Source organism: Filicampus tigris, chromosome 22 (genome assembly GCF_054856515.1).
Source record: "Filicampus tigris isolate MCC_2025a chromosome 22, RoL_Ftig_1.0, whole genome shotgun sequence".
NCBI classification, from domain to species: domain Eukaryota; kingdom Metazoa; phylum Chordata; class Actinopteri; order Syngnathiformes; family Syngnathidae; genus Filicampus; species Filicampus tigris.
Genome location: NC_141238.1, coordinates 1,598,962 through 1,615,924, shown reverse-complemented (window position 1 = coordinate 1,615,924; position 16,963 = coordinate 1,598,962). Strand labels below are relative to the sequence as shown.

The window sequence follows — 16,963 nt, the reverse complement described above, 5'->3', positions numbered from 1 at the left end:
TTGAGCGCAACTGAGCCTCCGCGGCTCCGTGAACCCGGAAGACCTTGGGTTTTCCTTAATGATGTCTTTGCCGAGCCAGACAGAGACACATTGGCTGATTATGCAGCTGTCCTGAGCAGATCTCCCTCACTTTTTCCTTCCAACCCCCCCCCCAGTCCTTCCTTCCCACTATCCGTCACCCAGCTTCCCTTCAGTTCCCCTCTGTCTGCGCTCTCTCTCCATCCCACTATACATTCATGCTCCCTCTTCTCTCAGCTCCCCCCTTCACCTTCTCTTGCATCCATCTTCAGTCTCCCAGACTTAGTCAGGAGTCCACGCATCCATAGGAGGCAACCCATGGGTCAAATTCAATGATGCTCCCTTGCAACAGTGGCATTTAATCAATCCAAATCTTATTTCGGAGATGAGTGGAAGCGAAGTTGTTTTTTTTTTTTGTTTTTTTTCCATGAGCTTCACTGTAATGGAATAAAAGAGCCAGATGCCAGATCCCTCATCGTTGGAGACACTATGGATTGAGGTGATTGAGTTGTTGCGACATCACTTTTGAATGCCGCCTACATTGCCTGGCAAAATGCTTTCCCGTTGCAAACTTCATTCGATTTTAAAATAAAGTCTCTGTTAGAAATCGGCCTTGCCAAATGATGTACCGCAATAGTCATTGTTTTTCATTTCAGGTTGGTTGGACTGATGCTCTTATACTGCAGAGTACCGTATGTTTATTGTGCCCTTCGGAGCGACCTAGGGTTAGGGTTAGGGTTAGGGTTTAATACCAAATGAATGAAATATGACCGAAATGAAAGGACTGGAGCTGCTTAAAATGTGTAGAAAACATGGACAAAAGTCAAATTCTTGTTCTGAGGCACAGACAGATGGAGACCGATGCGGCTTTGACTGGAGCTGCTGCCGATGATGATGATGATGATGATGACGACGAAGCATTTGGCCGGGTCATGCACACAGATGGCGGACACCTAGCGAGTTCACTGGCGTGCTGCGGCGTGTTAGATTTGCAGGATTCTCGCCGCGTCCTCGCAAAAATGGCAAGTTCAGTCGGGGGGGGGGGTGGCTTTGGCAACACGGATTAACAGAGCAGATGTTGTCCACCAAAAGTCAGAAAACTTTGTGACTGAAGAAAGAAGTTGACCTTTGACAGTGGTACAACAAGGGTTGATTAAAGGCATGACAAAAAGCCCCCCAACCCCCCCATCACCTAATTTGAACTGATTTAAGATTGGGCAAATGGTAAAAATACAAGGTCGAACTCTTTGGGTAAGACTTCCTGTTCAATTATTGCGTGTTGGAGCTCACATTCGATCCGTCCTAAGCGTGACACATATTTGTGAAACATCCGTTCAAATTTATTGACGTAACAACACAAGAGAAGGACGCGTTTCCCACCTCGTTCTCTTCGGACACGGCGCATACTGCGAATCGATGATTTGGCCGGGCTGCGTTCACCGTAGCGATGACCTTTGTTGGATTGATTCTGGCCGGTCTCGCACCCGGGGCATGCTTGCTGAGGCACTGATCCGCCGTGCGCCTCGCTAGCCCGGCAGAGAGATGCCACTCGGCCTTTTCCAGAAACAAACGCAACATTTCAACAGGAAAGGGGGAAAAAAAAAAAAAAAAAAAGCCATAACGTCTAAATTAGGATGTGCAGCATGAAGGCAGCAGACAGCAGATAATAACAGAAGGACGTCACATGAGCGCTCCCCAGAAGGCTTTTGTTATTCGAATATCCATCCATCTTAAACACGGCGAGAATTGAGAGCAACAAGATCGTACGAGGTGTAATGACAATTTAAGGGAAAATAGGGCAAAGAGCCCCAAGAGACGACTTGGAAAGATTCCAGCGGAAATGAAGAGTCAATAAAGACCATTACAATGCCGATGCTCTGTGCTGTGATTATGCCACTGGTTAACACCGTCACCGATGGGGCTCAGGAAGACATGAGGCATTACCGGTATGACTGGGATTTATTACCGGCATGATTCAAAGAAGACAGAAACTAGGGATTTTCTATCTATCGACCGCCATTAGCATTGTTATTCTTATTTTCGAAAATTGCATTCCACAGCATTGCAACGTTGATGCGACTTCAAGCTCGAACGCAAAGTGGGCCAAATTTGAACATGATGCCCCTAAAAGGAACGCACGGCGCTTGGGGAGTCTTCGATGAGCGTGTCAGACGAGTCACTAAAAAAAAAACCCGGGCGCTAAGCTACTAATTAGCTTGATTCAGCCGCTGCGCTTTTGTTGTTTTGCCATTATCACTTCTGGTCCGCTCTTGCAGCAGGCATGCATCCGAAGCTCCCACCCTCAAGTCACAACAAAACACTCCTTTTCTTCCCGTTAAAGCGCTCTCCTGGTGGAGAAAGATAGCAGGACCCACGGTGGCTTGAAATTCAACTTTTCTATCAAACAAAGGCTCGACGTTAGGCCAGATAAAAGGGAGTGAACGCCGACGCGCAAGCAGGAAGCTGCCACGCCGTACGCTTGCATAACATTGCTGAAAGGTGGTCACAACACATTATTGTGAGGAAATGGAAAGAAGAGAGAGAGAGAGAGCGAGAGAGAATGACCACCACAGAAGAAAAAGAGAGCCAGTGAATGGAAATTAATGGAATGGAATTAATCTGCTTTGTGTTGAAGCCGCCTGGAAAAAAGGGAAAAAAAAAAAAAAAAGAAAAATCAATGGAGTTTTGGCTGTACGAGATTGTTCATAGTTCAATATGCTGCTGATCAATAATGTAATAACCAACTGGAGCGTGTATATTTGTTTTGCAAGTTGGTTTTTGGACAGCGTCCCAAAGATTAAAGACGCCATTGCGTCATTTGCCACAAAAGAAAAGTAGCACTTATTTGTCAACGGTGGACGGAATGCACATCAGCGGGTTTACTTTCATGCGCCGCCGCAGTGTTTGTTCTCAGTATTCCGCGCAAGTGTGAGGGGATAGAAATAGACACGCGACCTGACGGGGAAAAGGGAATTTCCAATCCTAGAGCGAGTTTGTTGTGCGCGCCAGCATTTTAGTGAAGAATAAAAAGCCAAATAATTCAAAGGCCACACTCTCCGCAGAGATGTTTGCATTAATAATATGCACAACTTTAAATTAAAGATTGCTGCCGCTTTTTCGCCTCGACGCCCCCTCCTTTCTCAGTTCTAGGAAAGACCCAGAATCATACTTGATGAGGAGACGCGTGGCGGATGCGTTTAAGGAGCGGGGATGACTGTTTTTTTTCAAAAAATTTGTAGTCATGGCGTGCTTGTTTTCTCCGAAGCGCTGCACGACGTCTATCACGACGGATGATGAGGTTAATTAGGAGGGCGATCGCTTTGAGTCACGCAGCGTGAGGTCTCAAAACAAGGACCTGGACATCTAGACTATTTGAATAAGCGAGCAACAAACGTCAAGACAGTTTAGAGGTTTAAATAGGCCAGCAATGACAAAATATTTCACAATAGCAGTAACAGCTCGAAGCCTCTTTTTTGAAGAATGTTTCACAATCGTATCCGTATCGTACTTTGAAAAACTCGTCCGTCGGGCCACTTTGTGTCTCAAAACACCACTGTATACATTTCTTTGCAACAATAATAGATTGAGACACAAAGCATGATTCTCAGCAGGCACCTATTTATCAGCAATAAGCTAGCAAATGAGCCGTGGCGATTATGGATGTCTTCCTTCTCGGCGCCTTACTTATCCTTGCTCCCAAGGCGGCCATTTAATGATTTGCATTTCACAGCCATCCCCTTTCTCCCCTCGCTCCGCCTTTTAACCCCGCCCCTTCAAGACCCCTACCTCATCAATTCGGCGAGACGGTAGCGGGGGTTAGCTCGCGCCTGTCTGCCTTATCTCCCCGCACCACTCCGCCGTCATAGCGCCCCGGCCTGATCATCCATCTCCTCCATCGCTGGACCTTGAGATGCGTGACAGGCGCTGCTGCAGTGTGCGTTGCGCCCCGGAACCTCCTCTGCTTGCCGGGCGGTCGAAACCTCAGGCCTGCAGCGGCTGCTTGTTGTTGCCGAGGACCCCGCGCGCTTCACTTTATTGCCGGCGATGTATCCGGAGTGCAGGTCTTTTGAACAGTACATCAAACGATGACGAAAAGCGCTCCAATTTGGACTGATCTACATTTCGCACTAAAACCCGCTTGCCTATTTCTGCTTGAGCCATTCGATGACTCGGTTCGATAATTATTTGCGTCTTCTGAAGTGAGGTTTCTGGATTTCAAAATTCCTCATTTTGACACATTTACATCAACTTCCCCACAACCAACCGTTCGCACGTTTTTAGAGCCGACATGAAATTGAAACGGTCCAACGCCGTCAGAGACCAAACATCGCGACTCTCTCTTGTCAAAGTTCATCTCTGCCTATAATTGTCTCACCGCTGACTCCTTTTCGTCTTCTCATCTGTGAACTACGTTCCATTAATTGCATACATAACGGAGGGGGCTGCCTAGACGCCGTCTTGAGATGAAATGAATGCAAATTGGAATGTGAAATTCCGCACCACGCCGAGTCTGCCGAGCGCGCCGGCACACTTAAGAGCTGGCATGCCGCACCGTATAGGATTTCCTTGAAGACGATTGGGAGAAAAGAAAGCGCCTGCAGTAGGCTGGCCGGTCAACTCATCAAAAGGTGCTCCCTCGCAGTACAGATGATGCAACACAAGAGGAGTCAATTAAGACGATGCGTCGTCTGAATGTTTATACGCTCGTCGCTGTGTTCCGAGCATGTGCATCGGCCCCGGGGAATATGCCGAGTCTTTTTCTTTCGGGTAATTACGGCTAATGTCAGCTGACAGGCAGGCGCGGCGGCCATTTATGCAGCAACAATATCGACTAACCCAACGCAGACAAAGACGTGCAAATATCATCTGGAATATTTGCATCTGGCACACACACATACACGTGCTCAAGTCACTCGGCGGTCACACAAATGCAAATACTCAGCGGCGCGCACAAATCGTGTTGCTAAAGCAAGAAGAATGTCTGCGTACAATTCCTATAAAAAGTCAAACATCGGAACAATTTTCTTTTCTTCTGTAAAATACAGACAGCAACGATGAAAATGTGCTTTTGTGGCCAAAATTGACAAATATCACCAGTGTGACAATTTTACATTGGACAAACGTGTTCAACTATTTGAACACTATGTAGTAGTAATTAGTAGTGTGTGCGCGTGCATCGTGCCATGCATGCCCGTGCATTACATCATTGCTTCGACGTCGAAGTTTTAATAATCTCTGCCATCTATTCTCTCTTTTGTGGCACTCTTTGTCGTAGATGTATTTATTTATTCACAAGCTCTTGTTACCAGAGGTCCGTCACATTCACAAGAGTCAAGCATTGTTTTGATACGCGGCGATCCCGTCCATGACAGACCCAATGCTGCCACCTGCTGGCTATAGTCAGTGTATTATTTTACTTGCTCAGCTTAATGATCAAACCAGAATTGGCCGAGACTTTTCTCCACCAATTCCCTTTTAAAAAACGCAGTTGACGACATTTGCCGTCACTGGCCACCGCTCCTTGTTAGGATTCCCGCTGACGATATTTCGCGTCAATAGCGCTCCAGGAGTGAATCCCATTTCCAGTGGGTGTGCACACTTGTGCAACCACATTATTTCCGTTTATTTTTTACTTCACCTTTAAAAACATTTTTTTTACAATTAAGTTGTATAGGTGACGGGCCACACTAATGGTGTAAAAAGTTCTCGTTTTTGGTTTTTTTACATCACAAAATCATTTCATTTGCACAGGGGTGTGCAGACATTTTATATCCACTGTATGTGAGAATAATAAGCGCGCGTGCGTGTGCGCACTCTCTCGGCATGTGGTACAAGCAAGTGAGGCAATTAAGTCAAGTTGATGTATAGAATTTGTACACACACGCCCGCACACGCGGCAGAATTAATGAGCTGCAGATGGATGTTCTCTATAATTAGCCTGAAAGGGAAAAAAAGGTTACACACACACTGAATAACTATTTTACAAAAACAAAACATGTTTGTCAATTATAACGCAGTACAAAGTTCCTTGCCCTTGCCTCGCTTAGCTTTAGCATAGCTTAGGGTAACAACAAACGTGCCTTCTCGTATTTGGTTCGAAACAATAATGCGTGCGATTGTCAATCAACAGTACGCTCGAATGTGTAACTGCGACATCGCTTGGATGATAAGAAACGCACCAATTGCAAATGACACAAACTCAATAAAGTGTAAGCTGAAAGCTGTTCTCTACCGGCTGTTTGAAACCAGCATGGCACACAGAAGCTCCTCTCATTCGACGCGGTGCTTTTCATCTGTCTATCAATGACACCATCGGTGGAAGAAAAATGTTCCAAATCAGGCAGAGCCGTAGCTTTACTGGTATGTAGTCTACTCAAGTTGCTGTGTGGTTTTTTTTTACATTTTTTTAATGCGACATTAAAGCACCAGCAGTTCCTCCTCTTACAAAGGGCTTCAATTCCAGCCTCGCCATCTAATTACTTCCAAAGTGCTTACAGGTCTTCTTGTACTGTAGCGTACACTTTCCCTTGGAGAGCAATAAGCAGACTTCCTGTTTGCCTGCTGCATTAGCACTTGGAATAAGCACATTAGGCAATTTTGTGCTCTATAATAAGTGACTGCCGCACCTGAGGGATGCTTCTGAATCCAAAAGAAAGACAAAGAAAAGAAAGAAAACAGCTTTCTAGGACAGATGTCCACCATTGCTCCTTTTGCGCCTTCACTGGGACATTTACGAGATGATTATTATTCATGATGTTTTAGCCGGTCTGAAGTAAAACCCATTGAGAGCTAATTCTCAAGACTCAAAGTCATATTCTGTAAATATTCCATCCACTCCGTTGACTTAAAATTGGACAAACGTGACAAACTATGCGCCAGTTAAATAAAAGTGAGAATGAATTATTTCGCAATTAACAAACTACATTCAAACGTTTTAACTGATGCGATTCCATTGGTTTTGAAAGTGGCAGACTTATTTTGATTTCAAGAAATGAAATGAACGCATCCGGAAAAGGGTGCAATTCAAATCAAAGTCAATCGATGAAAATACGCGAGCTTCGCCCAGGCCACGATTGCAACAAAAATATTTGCCGATAAATTAGCGTTGGATGAAGCTCTTCCTTGTGTTGTTGTTGTTGTTGTTGTTAAATAGCCTCGTCGTGAAGTCAAATGGATTTCCCTCATGGGCACACAAAGGCAATAAGTGTGAAATATGACATTGGCACCTTGTAATGACTCAAAGCAAATGACAACATTTCAAAGTCCCGCCCTCACAAGTGGAGCTGCAGAGAATGTGTTCAAGGGCCTCGGCGATGCCAGGGGACTTGCGCTTCATTAACTCCAGTAAGGGTCTCTGTTTGGGAGGCTAGGCGGAGAACAAGGTGCTCTGGCACGTGCGCGCGTCTAATGAAGCGGAACGCTCCGGGTAGATAGCGCGTACGTGTGTGTGTGTTTGAGACATAATTACGGCTCCCTGGATAATGACAAAAAAAAACAAAAAAAAAAACAGGAAAGATGTGATGGAAGGGTGGAGGCCAAGCCAGGTTGTTTGTTTATTTGTGTCGACCGGGCTAAGTATAGAAATACTCCCTGTTGTGACCTTCTAGTGCGTTTTGCGTTCAGATAACTTTGTCGCACGGCCCGGTTTTGGCGCTCTCTTGGGGTATCAACTAGGTGTTACGACAGGGGTGCCCGAGTCACATCTGCTTCACACGATCGGGGTTTTGGAGGCGATCACCGATTTGAAAAAAAAAACCACAAAAACAATTCGTTGGCAGGCCACATCGAGTTGCGCTGTTCTGTAGCTTGGGCATCTATTCCGCTTTATTGCGGAGCAACGCGAGCCAGGTCACCATTTAGCGTTCCAAACCAGACCGTGATAAGCTGAACTCACGGTAGACACGCGAGCGGACGATAATATTTACGATTATGGTCGCATTGAAACGAGGGACTAAACGTGTGGTTTTGCGCGCGTCTCTGCCGTCGGGGCTTCGGGGGAAGCAGATCGAGTGGCTCAATGTCATTTTGCTCTTTGAATCACGTATTTGGTCTGAATCTGCATGAATATGCCGGATGTATGAGAAAGAAACCTCGGCCATGAAAGCCCGCACTTTGTACGTGCCATTCTGAGGGAGCCGAGTACAAAAATTGGCGCTGCCTGAATAAAATATTTCCCAGGGGGCCCTGGGCTTGGTGCATTGCTGGGGGAAAGCCCGGAGCATCTTTTCAATACCGCCCTGAGAGAGACTGGTGCGCTCATGAGAGGAAACGGATGAATTGTCGTCCTGTTTTGACTCTGTGCTCGGCGACACTCACAGGGATTGTCGTGGATGCCAAAACTCACAGGCAAGGGTTTGAAATGGATCGCGCGGTGTCCGCGTGATGGAAAGTCCCCGTCCTTCTACGTCGGGTATTGGCTCACGTTTTGTCGCGAGTGCACTTTGAAATATTCCTCATCAAATAACCATCAACCGTCATCAAAGATGCGAAGCGAATGTCAAAAAACAAACGGGGCAAAAAAAGTGCAATATTTCCTCAGGCCACGTTCAAACTTTGAATTCCAACACATCCTATTTGAGAAAACAACATGAATGGATGGATGAGCAGAGTTCGGGGAGCATGGCCTCGCATTCAACATTCAGTCGGGAAATTTGAATTTGAATCTATGGTTACCTTGAATCAAGAATAACAAAATGATCCAGTTGGTTATTTTGGTAAATGATGCGCTATAATACCGAATTACAATGCAATTCATTCTAGTTTCATTTTTATTAGTTTTATTTATATTTGTGTATATATATGGACTATTTTCAAGTGCAGGAAAAAAAAAACAAAAAACAAAGGTCAAGTATTGCATAATGAAGTAAATTACAATGTTTGACGTCTCTTCTTCTGTACGACCGGGCAGTAACATCGAAATGAACTCTTAAAATACACCCCAAAAGGTCATGAGGTTAACTGACAAAGACGAAAATGAAGGATATTTTCGCTATAATTGTTGTTAGTTTTAGAAACATAAAATGTAATTGCAGTTCGCTTTTTTTTTTTTTTTTTTTTTTTTTTTCAAGCACTCGTTTTGTTTTCATCAATGGAAATTTAGTTTATTTTGCTGGTTTTCATGAACTATGATCTAAACTTATTCAATGGGATTTTTCATGTTGAAAAGAACTTAAACTGTGTTGCTGTGATCTGGATCAAACCAGATTGGGATTCATTTATTTCATTTTATTTTGGCAGTTTCAAAGATTTGAAAAGTGTGTAGAAGTTTCTAGATTAGTTCTAGCTTTACTTCTATACATGCCACCTTTTCAACTAATTTGTATAGTGATTTACTTTACCAAACCTTCATTATTGACGCGATTTAAACTGACTGGTACTGGTTTCAAATAATCCATTTCATGAGTTAAAAAAAAAAAACACTTAAAGGGCATCTGGAAACGTTACAACAAAACCAGCATGCACTTTATCTTACACGAAATTTCTTCCCTAAATGAAAAAGCAGCAGATGGTTTTGGCGTGACGCCGTCGCGGCGGGTCATCTCTTTCCAGGGTGAGCTTGGAAATCGGATGGCGCGCCGCTCCCCGTTGCGTGCTTAATTACACCACGGTCCAAAAAGAGACAGACTTGTGCGGGAGGAGGCAGGAAGGGAGAGTGGGAGGTGATGGCGATGTGGACTGTGAAGCCAAAGCGGCAGTAAATGTTGGCTGAGTGTCCTTGAGTTCAAGGTGCAAGGCGTGTGCGTGTGTGTGTGTGTGCATAATTACGCAACATGTTCAGTGGCGTGGGCAGGCGATAGCAAACAATTCCGAAATAGCAGTGAGTAGTAGTGATATCTCTTTAAAGTAAGTTTAACAGGGTCATAATAATTTTGGATTTGTCATTTGAGTTATTTTTTTTTTTTAAATGTAATTCAGTTAGTTTCAACTACTTTTTAGAACAAGTTTGTAATTAGCTTTTGTTTTGGCAAATATGCTTCGTTTTTTTTGTTTGATTCATATCACAGCAGTAATCTACAATACCTAAACGACTATACACACAAAGCGCACTCCCAATTTTTATTTCATTTTGTTCACAAAAACTTGAGTTGCATTTATTTATTTATATGTTTATTTAAAACCGGAAGCTGCGTCCAGAATAATCCTCATTCTCCTCCACCGTTATTCCGACAGCATCGGGAATTGTCCGAATGAGATCCACATCAAAGAATTGACAACAATAGAACTTAACCTCCACATGCAGCTCCCAGTTTGCAAGAACGCACACGCGCGCACCCACACACGTACAACTTGCCGCACACGCAATATGCGGGAAGCTCATTAAGAGCATCTCAGACCGGAGGGTCCATGACCACCGTAGGACGGATGAGCTCGAGGTTGAGGGAAGTCTTTGTGTGTCTCTTCATCTTTTTGCCTTCATCTTGACTCTCTTAAGAAAAACCTCCCCTGCGTTGTAAAGTGGCAGACATTTTTCTTATTATCTTTAGTAGCTGTAGGCCCCATCCCGCAATGACCCAAACACACACACACACACACACACAGAACCACTCCAGAAGTAATTAGGCTTAACAGGGATGATACATCTAGCAGGATAGTCTCACAAATTGCAGCCAAGAGGATACTTCACGAGGACGCTAGTGTTGATGATGAATGGAAGGATTGTGCGTTTTTTTTTTTTTTTTTTTTTTACCTGGACAGGATATACCAACTGGGTCACTTCTGTGTTAACAGTCGAGTTTTGGGTAACGTGCCGATGATGCGTGTGCTGCAATCACGACAATTTGATCAACACAAACACTGCATTTCAACTCATTTTACTGCACGCGACTCTTAAAACCGCCGGGTACAAAAATAACCCAAATTGGGTGAAATAGCAAACACGGCATTGGGCGCACGAGGGGCTGAGCTAATCGGCTGAAAACCCACAGCGACCCAGCGAGGGGGTTCGGAAAACGTCTTGCACCATTCCGAACGTTTTCCAGTAATTATTTCATGGGGCAAATGACGCATTTCAGGTCTATCTCCAAGCTATTGTGAAATGTGTTGACATTGGCATTTACTGGACAATCGGGGTCTCTACATTCCAGTTTGGCCTCCGTAAGCAGCTGGCGGCAGAAAGCACACGGCTCGCACTTTTCGCGGTGAATTGGATGCAGATAAACCTGCGTCGCCGCCACCTGCTCCTTCTCCGAACAGTTATGTAACGATTTGAGTAACACGCACAGAGGAGCGACCACCTGAGCACGGAGTCGAGGACGACGGAGAGTTCAAGGACTTGTTCTCGCTCGTACGTGTGGCAAAGTCAACTCTTTACTTTGTGTGTGAAGTTGTTTACCAGCAACTGTACTGCGTGAAGCTGTGCCAGATGCCCAATTCTAAATACAGGACGAGGGAAAATGAACTCAGCGGCACCTCTACGTGGGAGGTTATACAAGAGCCTTATCACACTTGCAATTGTATTATCCTGTGCAGAATGCAAGCCAGCTCCCACTCGTGTTTATTTGCTTTTATAGATTTTTTTTTTTTTTTTTTTTCCCCCCGCCCTCGTTCTTTGTGTTTCTTCCCTAATGGAACTCAGCACTAGCACCACCTGCCAAATTGTGGTGGCACCAAGAGAAGAGGAAAATAAACACAGGTTGTGTATGTTTGAGGCAGGACTGACAGCGAGTGTGTGTGTGTGTGTGTGTGTGTCACAGAATAGTTGAGTGTGTTCTGTTGTTAACTGATTTACTGTAGGAAGAGAGATGGCCATCGTGGCGACTCCCCAAAACTCATTCTTGCAGTTTCGGAGACATGGAGAAAATATGCCAAGCTGACTAAACAAATCTCTTGAGTGGGGGTCACTCCACACAGCCCTTTCGCGTCCCCGCCTTTATGGCGAGTGCTCCTTCCAAAAGCGACCAATCCCGATGGCCACTGCACATTTGATTGATGCTCAATTGCTGTTTTGCAACTGAACAAGACTTTTAACCAGCCGATCCTACTACGGCTGTCGTCACTGCGACCAATGTTCAGAGTGCTGATTGCAGCAGTTATCTTTTTCCTCTGGTGTGTGATTTTCTGTTGATTAAAAAAAGTCATCTTTTGAACTTTTGGGTTCAGATCTACATAGCTCAGATGTGAAAAATGGTTTTCTGAAATGATGCTGCCAGAAATTCGAAATCAAGTACATCAGTAAATTCCCCGCAGTTTCCTCTTTCGCATAAATGTAAGCCTTCCCGTTTGTTAGCCTCTGGATGAATATCTGCCAACCATGACCATAATAGCAAACACGCCAAGGAAAATGCCTCTATGACATTGTTAAAACCCCGATTACGCAACTCAGAGGTAGTGCTGCCTTTTTGACAACCTGCTGCCAACACACATTTCAACACCCTCCATATTTCAGAATTCAGCCGCTCGGGTGCTGACGAGAACCAGAGGGCGGGAGCACATTACGCCAGTTTTGAAATTGCTGCATTGGCTCCCCGTGTGTTTCAGGATTGATATTAAAGTACTTTTATTAGTTTATAAATGTGTTAATGGTCTTGGGCCATCTTATTTATCTGATTTGCTTTTATCATACCAGCCCTCGCGGATCCTGAGGTCCTCTGGCGCCGGCCTTTTATTTATTCCAAGGGTGAGGACCAAAATGCATGGCGAGGCTGCATTCAGCCGTTTTGGTCCTCACCTTTGGAATAGCCTGCCAGAGGACGTCAGGTCTGCAGAGACTGTTGATATTTTTAAGAGGAAGCTCCAAAAAAATGTGATATGAGCGTCTATGCATACAGTGTGAGGACGTAAAAGCACAGACATGGCACTAGTCTCTTAAAGCAGCAAGACAGATGGCGGCGCCTTCTCGCTTTGGGCCTGAAGGAGCCGCAGATTTGAATGCCATAGGACTGTGACACGGCGAGGCAGGGAAGGTCAGGACACCGCGGCAGCAAGGGTAACAACCGCCCGCATACGGTCGCCGGGCAAGGCTGAGAGACGGTCAAGGTTCGGGGTCAAAGATGAAGTGACCGAGGCAAAAGATAAGGGGATTTATCGCCCGCGTGAACAGTCGTGGCATTGAGAGGAACCCAAGAAATCGGAGCGAGGGCAATTAGATTACTGAGAGTATTTACGCAGGATTAAGGGCGCTCGCGACGACTCGGGGCGGGCGCTTTTAATTGGAGGAGACGTTCCATTTGTCTACAATTGCCCTTTAATGTAATCTCGATGTGACTCTGCAAGGTCGCAGAGGAGTAGAATGCCCCGCCTTCTGCCGGACCGAAGGCAGCCAAATCCCTGTCACGCTCACATTGTCAAGTTAGGGAGGTGAAAAATAAGCAGCAGGTCAACGGGCACGATGCATGGCAATAGGCCTTTTCCGGCAATTCCGTTTGCCTCTTTCAATCCTGTCTCCTTCTCTAGGTGTCATTGTGACATTTCGATTGTGCTTACAAACGGCCCAACTGATACAATATTAGATGATGTCACGGTCTGAGATTGTCCGCTTGCGTACCCCGAGACGAGACGCATGAACTTTGCTCGGAGGTGAACTGCGCCCGCAGCAGCGGCAGGACAGAAGGTGTTTCATTCTGCTTTTGTACATACGAACATGGTGAAAATAGGCCGGCTTTAAATAACAGTTATTAGCGCCGGGTGGCAAACGTGGGGGGATATTTTCACGTTATTGTTTCATTCTGACATTGCAATAAAAGCTCCGCAATTAAAAAACACATAATGTTGCGGAAATGTCAGCTGGCCAAAAACGGAGAAAAGTAACAGTTGGGTGGGAAAATATCAAACCAGAATTGGATTTTTCCTGCAATAAATCCAAAACTGAGTTTTTGACTTGACTGTTGAACACGACAGGGATCACTGCGGTCTCGGCTTGCATATCATTCAGTGTCGGCATAGATATTAACCGAGGACAAATAAATAGGAAAGAAATCAAACTGCGGATCCTTGTAGTTTCTCTGGATGTGAAAACGTGTTATTTGGTACAATCTGACATTGCAAATATGAGCAGCCCTGCTCATTAGCCTTTGAATCACCAGGGGGCATGGTTGATCGTCTCCAATTTAAGGGCCGGCCCATTTTGCGAATGCCGGCAAAAGCGCTTATCCTGTCTCAAAGATAAAATGTGGATCAATGCAGGGAGAAGTTATAGTCTAGGATGGACAACTCCCTATTTCAGCCCCATCCAAGCTACTTGTGAATGGTGCTTCACTCCCCCAAACAACAAGTATAGCCAAGTCAGCTGGCCGCGGGAACAACAAGAGTGCCTACAGCGCTTTGTGTTGCACCTTGGGGGAGGTAGAAGCCAGAGGCTGGAGCACTCTGTAACAACATGTGAGGTGCCAAGGCCAAGAACCAGTCCATTGTGTGCCCTGCTGCTGCCTTCGGGCAGGAGAAGGAAACACGTTAACGTGTTTTGCCTCCAATTTGCAACCACTGAGAAATTCACCACCAGTACTACATCATGGTGAGGCATGTGAGTTTGGGGGAGCTTTTACTCCTCACACCAATGCGGGGGAAACGCCTCCCCTTGTTCACTCGCTTCAACGAAGACCCGGGAGCTTCTGAGGAAAAAATAAAAAAAACGGCAAGCAGCTTTCGGCTATGCTCGCCCTTGAAACCTAATACATTTAGGACGCACGTAATCAACTTAAGACTTTTCAATTTCACAAAAACCTCAACCTGTACGCCGGCAGTCACGCGCGGTGCTGCGCTACTATGACAACGATCAAAAAAAGCAAGCCCTGAATATTTGTTCCACTTATCTAGACGTTTCTGGCAATGGGTGGATTTTGGAAATGATTCCCTGCGGGACGGCATTCGTTTCACATCTCTGGGCCCACAACGCTGACTGATCGCATAGCAGCGCCAACGGGTTTGGACGCAAACCGGGCGGGCCAACCAGGTGGGAAGTGACTGGGTCAAACGCGCACACGAGGCTCGGTCGAAGCTCTGGCCGTGGATGTAGGTTGCAACCATGGCAACGTGGCATAAGTAAGATGGAGTCGTGGTTTAACCTAAGCCACGGTGTTTTCATGGCCTGGAGGTAAAGTGTTCATGATGAGGCTGCTCACATAAGACTCAACTAGGATTCTGTGCAAAAACAGTGGTTAAAAACTGACATTTGGGGGTTATTTCAACAGACTTATTCTTTTATTAATACGCATTCCCACTCATCTTTTTTTCGCACGATTACGTTGGTTCCTCGAAATCGACAATGGGTCTGAATGCGCGTGAGAAAATGATGAACCCTTTGAGATTTAGGTCGGGGGGGGGCCCATCATATGTGACAAAGTTTGACTTATTTTATTTGTTTTTTCAAAACCATACAGCTCAAGTAATTCTAAGTAATGGTATTGTACAAGGGGACATTTTGAGGGAACTGGACACCATTTCCTTGTCCGTCAAATCGAGGTTCCGGTGGATATGCCCCGCGATTGACGAGTGACCAATCAAGGGTGTATCTGGCCTCCCGCCCCAAAGTCAACTTAGATATGCTCCATCTCATCTACAATGATAAGACGCGGTCGAAAATAGGCGGATGAATGGATGGGTTTCTGGGCAAAAAAAAAAAAAAAGCTCAGAACTAGCTTAGCTGAATTCTCTATGAAATTTTTGGCACCAATCCGCCTTCTTAGTTGAGGACAATGGACTGCTTACAAACATGCGAGAGTACAACAACACCACCACAACTCCCTGGTGAATTTCCGGCCCGAAAATAGAAGGCGGAATTTCTGGGGAAGCGACGAGTTTAGAGGAGACATTTCAAGCTCAATCTCACCGCAAGGTCACAGCCCGCAGGCGGCGGCCGCCGAGGCAGCAGTAGCGTCTCTCCATCTCCCTGCCCCATTTAACTGACTGATGCTTTTTGACATGTCAGAACGATGGAGCCAGTTAGCCTCCGGCACGCTTCAATTAGAAGCCGGACTTAAGGCGGCGGGGAACTTTGCACAGCACTGATACGAGGACGCAAATCAATAAAGGAGGATGCCGTTTGAGGCGGCGGCCTAAGAGGCAATCAAATGCAGCTTTTATTACAAATGATGCACTCCGATGTTTGAACTCACAGTCAAGACGGACGCACATCTGCTCGCCATGACGTCCCGGCGACCGCAATCGGGACGTGTTCTAATGTGCTAATGAAATAACAGCAGCCGAGGTGCGGGTGACACGGCCGCCGCACTATTTCACAGCCTCCCCGACAGGTCCATTTCCCGGCAGCCGGAATGCGATCGGGCCGGGGATCCTATATAACTGCCACGGCTGCCTTGCATCGGCCCTACGAAGCCGATTTATGGATAGGATGCGTGCCGTTACACATGCCCTCGGGGATCAAGCCTATTGGATTTTGGCCGGCGCAATTAAACAGTCACGGCGGGGCTTGCAAATTGCAATATGATGAACTATGAGGTGCGCGTTTCTTCTGCCGGTTTGTGAGCATCGAGCGTATACGCAAGGTAACGCCAAACTGCGCTGCGGGAATTTGCATTGGGCAAACGTGGTCCGACTTGGCGGAGGGGGAACACGTTTAGGCCCGGTAGACCTTGAGGTTGGCTGAGTATCAATTTCTCCCCACAGAGCCGGCGTATCATTGTCTGGGCTCTGCAGCAGTCACAAATGACAACAGAGGGTGACATGGAAAGGTCCCGAGGTGAAGCTGCCTGAAAATATCAGTGGGACGCCTCTGACAGAATGCTACGCAGGGTGGGCGCCGGGCGGGGGGAAGTGACAAAAAGATGAACTGGAAAGTGCTGGAGAGCTCAAAGAAACACGCAAAAGGTACGCACTTTAACATTGGAATCTATGAAATTCAAATCAGCCTGCAGAATGTTTTGAATGCTTAGCACCCCAAGATGGCCAAGAAAACAGATCGATTTAGGTGTGTGTGTGTGTGTGTTTTCTTTTTAAATTGCTAACATCTGCTGGCCCTAGTTAATGATTATGTATTATTTTATTTTTTTTT

General features: G+C 45.8%; 1 long non-coding RNA gene across 3 annotated transcripts in view; it reads right to left on the bottom strand.

The window, feature by feature from the left end:
* The window catches only part of LOC147126378 (uncharacterized), an 84,914-nt gene that overhangs the window by 15,339 nt on the left and 52,612 nt on the right, over nucleotides 1-16,963 (bottom strand). The window contains exon 4 of one of the 3 annotated variants that reach the window (XR_015084630.1): nucleotides 1,399-1,572. The exons of the other annotated variants lie outside the window; for them this stretch is intronic. This is a non-coding gene — a long non-coding RNA (uncharacterized LOC147126378). The remainder of the gene's footprint in view (nucleotides 1-1,398; nucleotides 1,573-16,963) is intronic. 3 annotated transcript variants of the gene reach the window in all.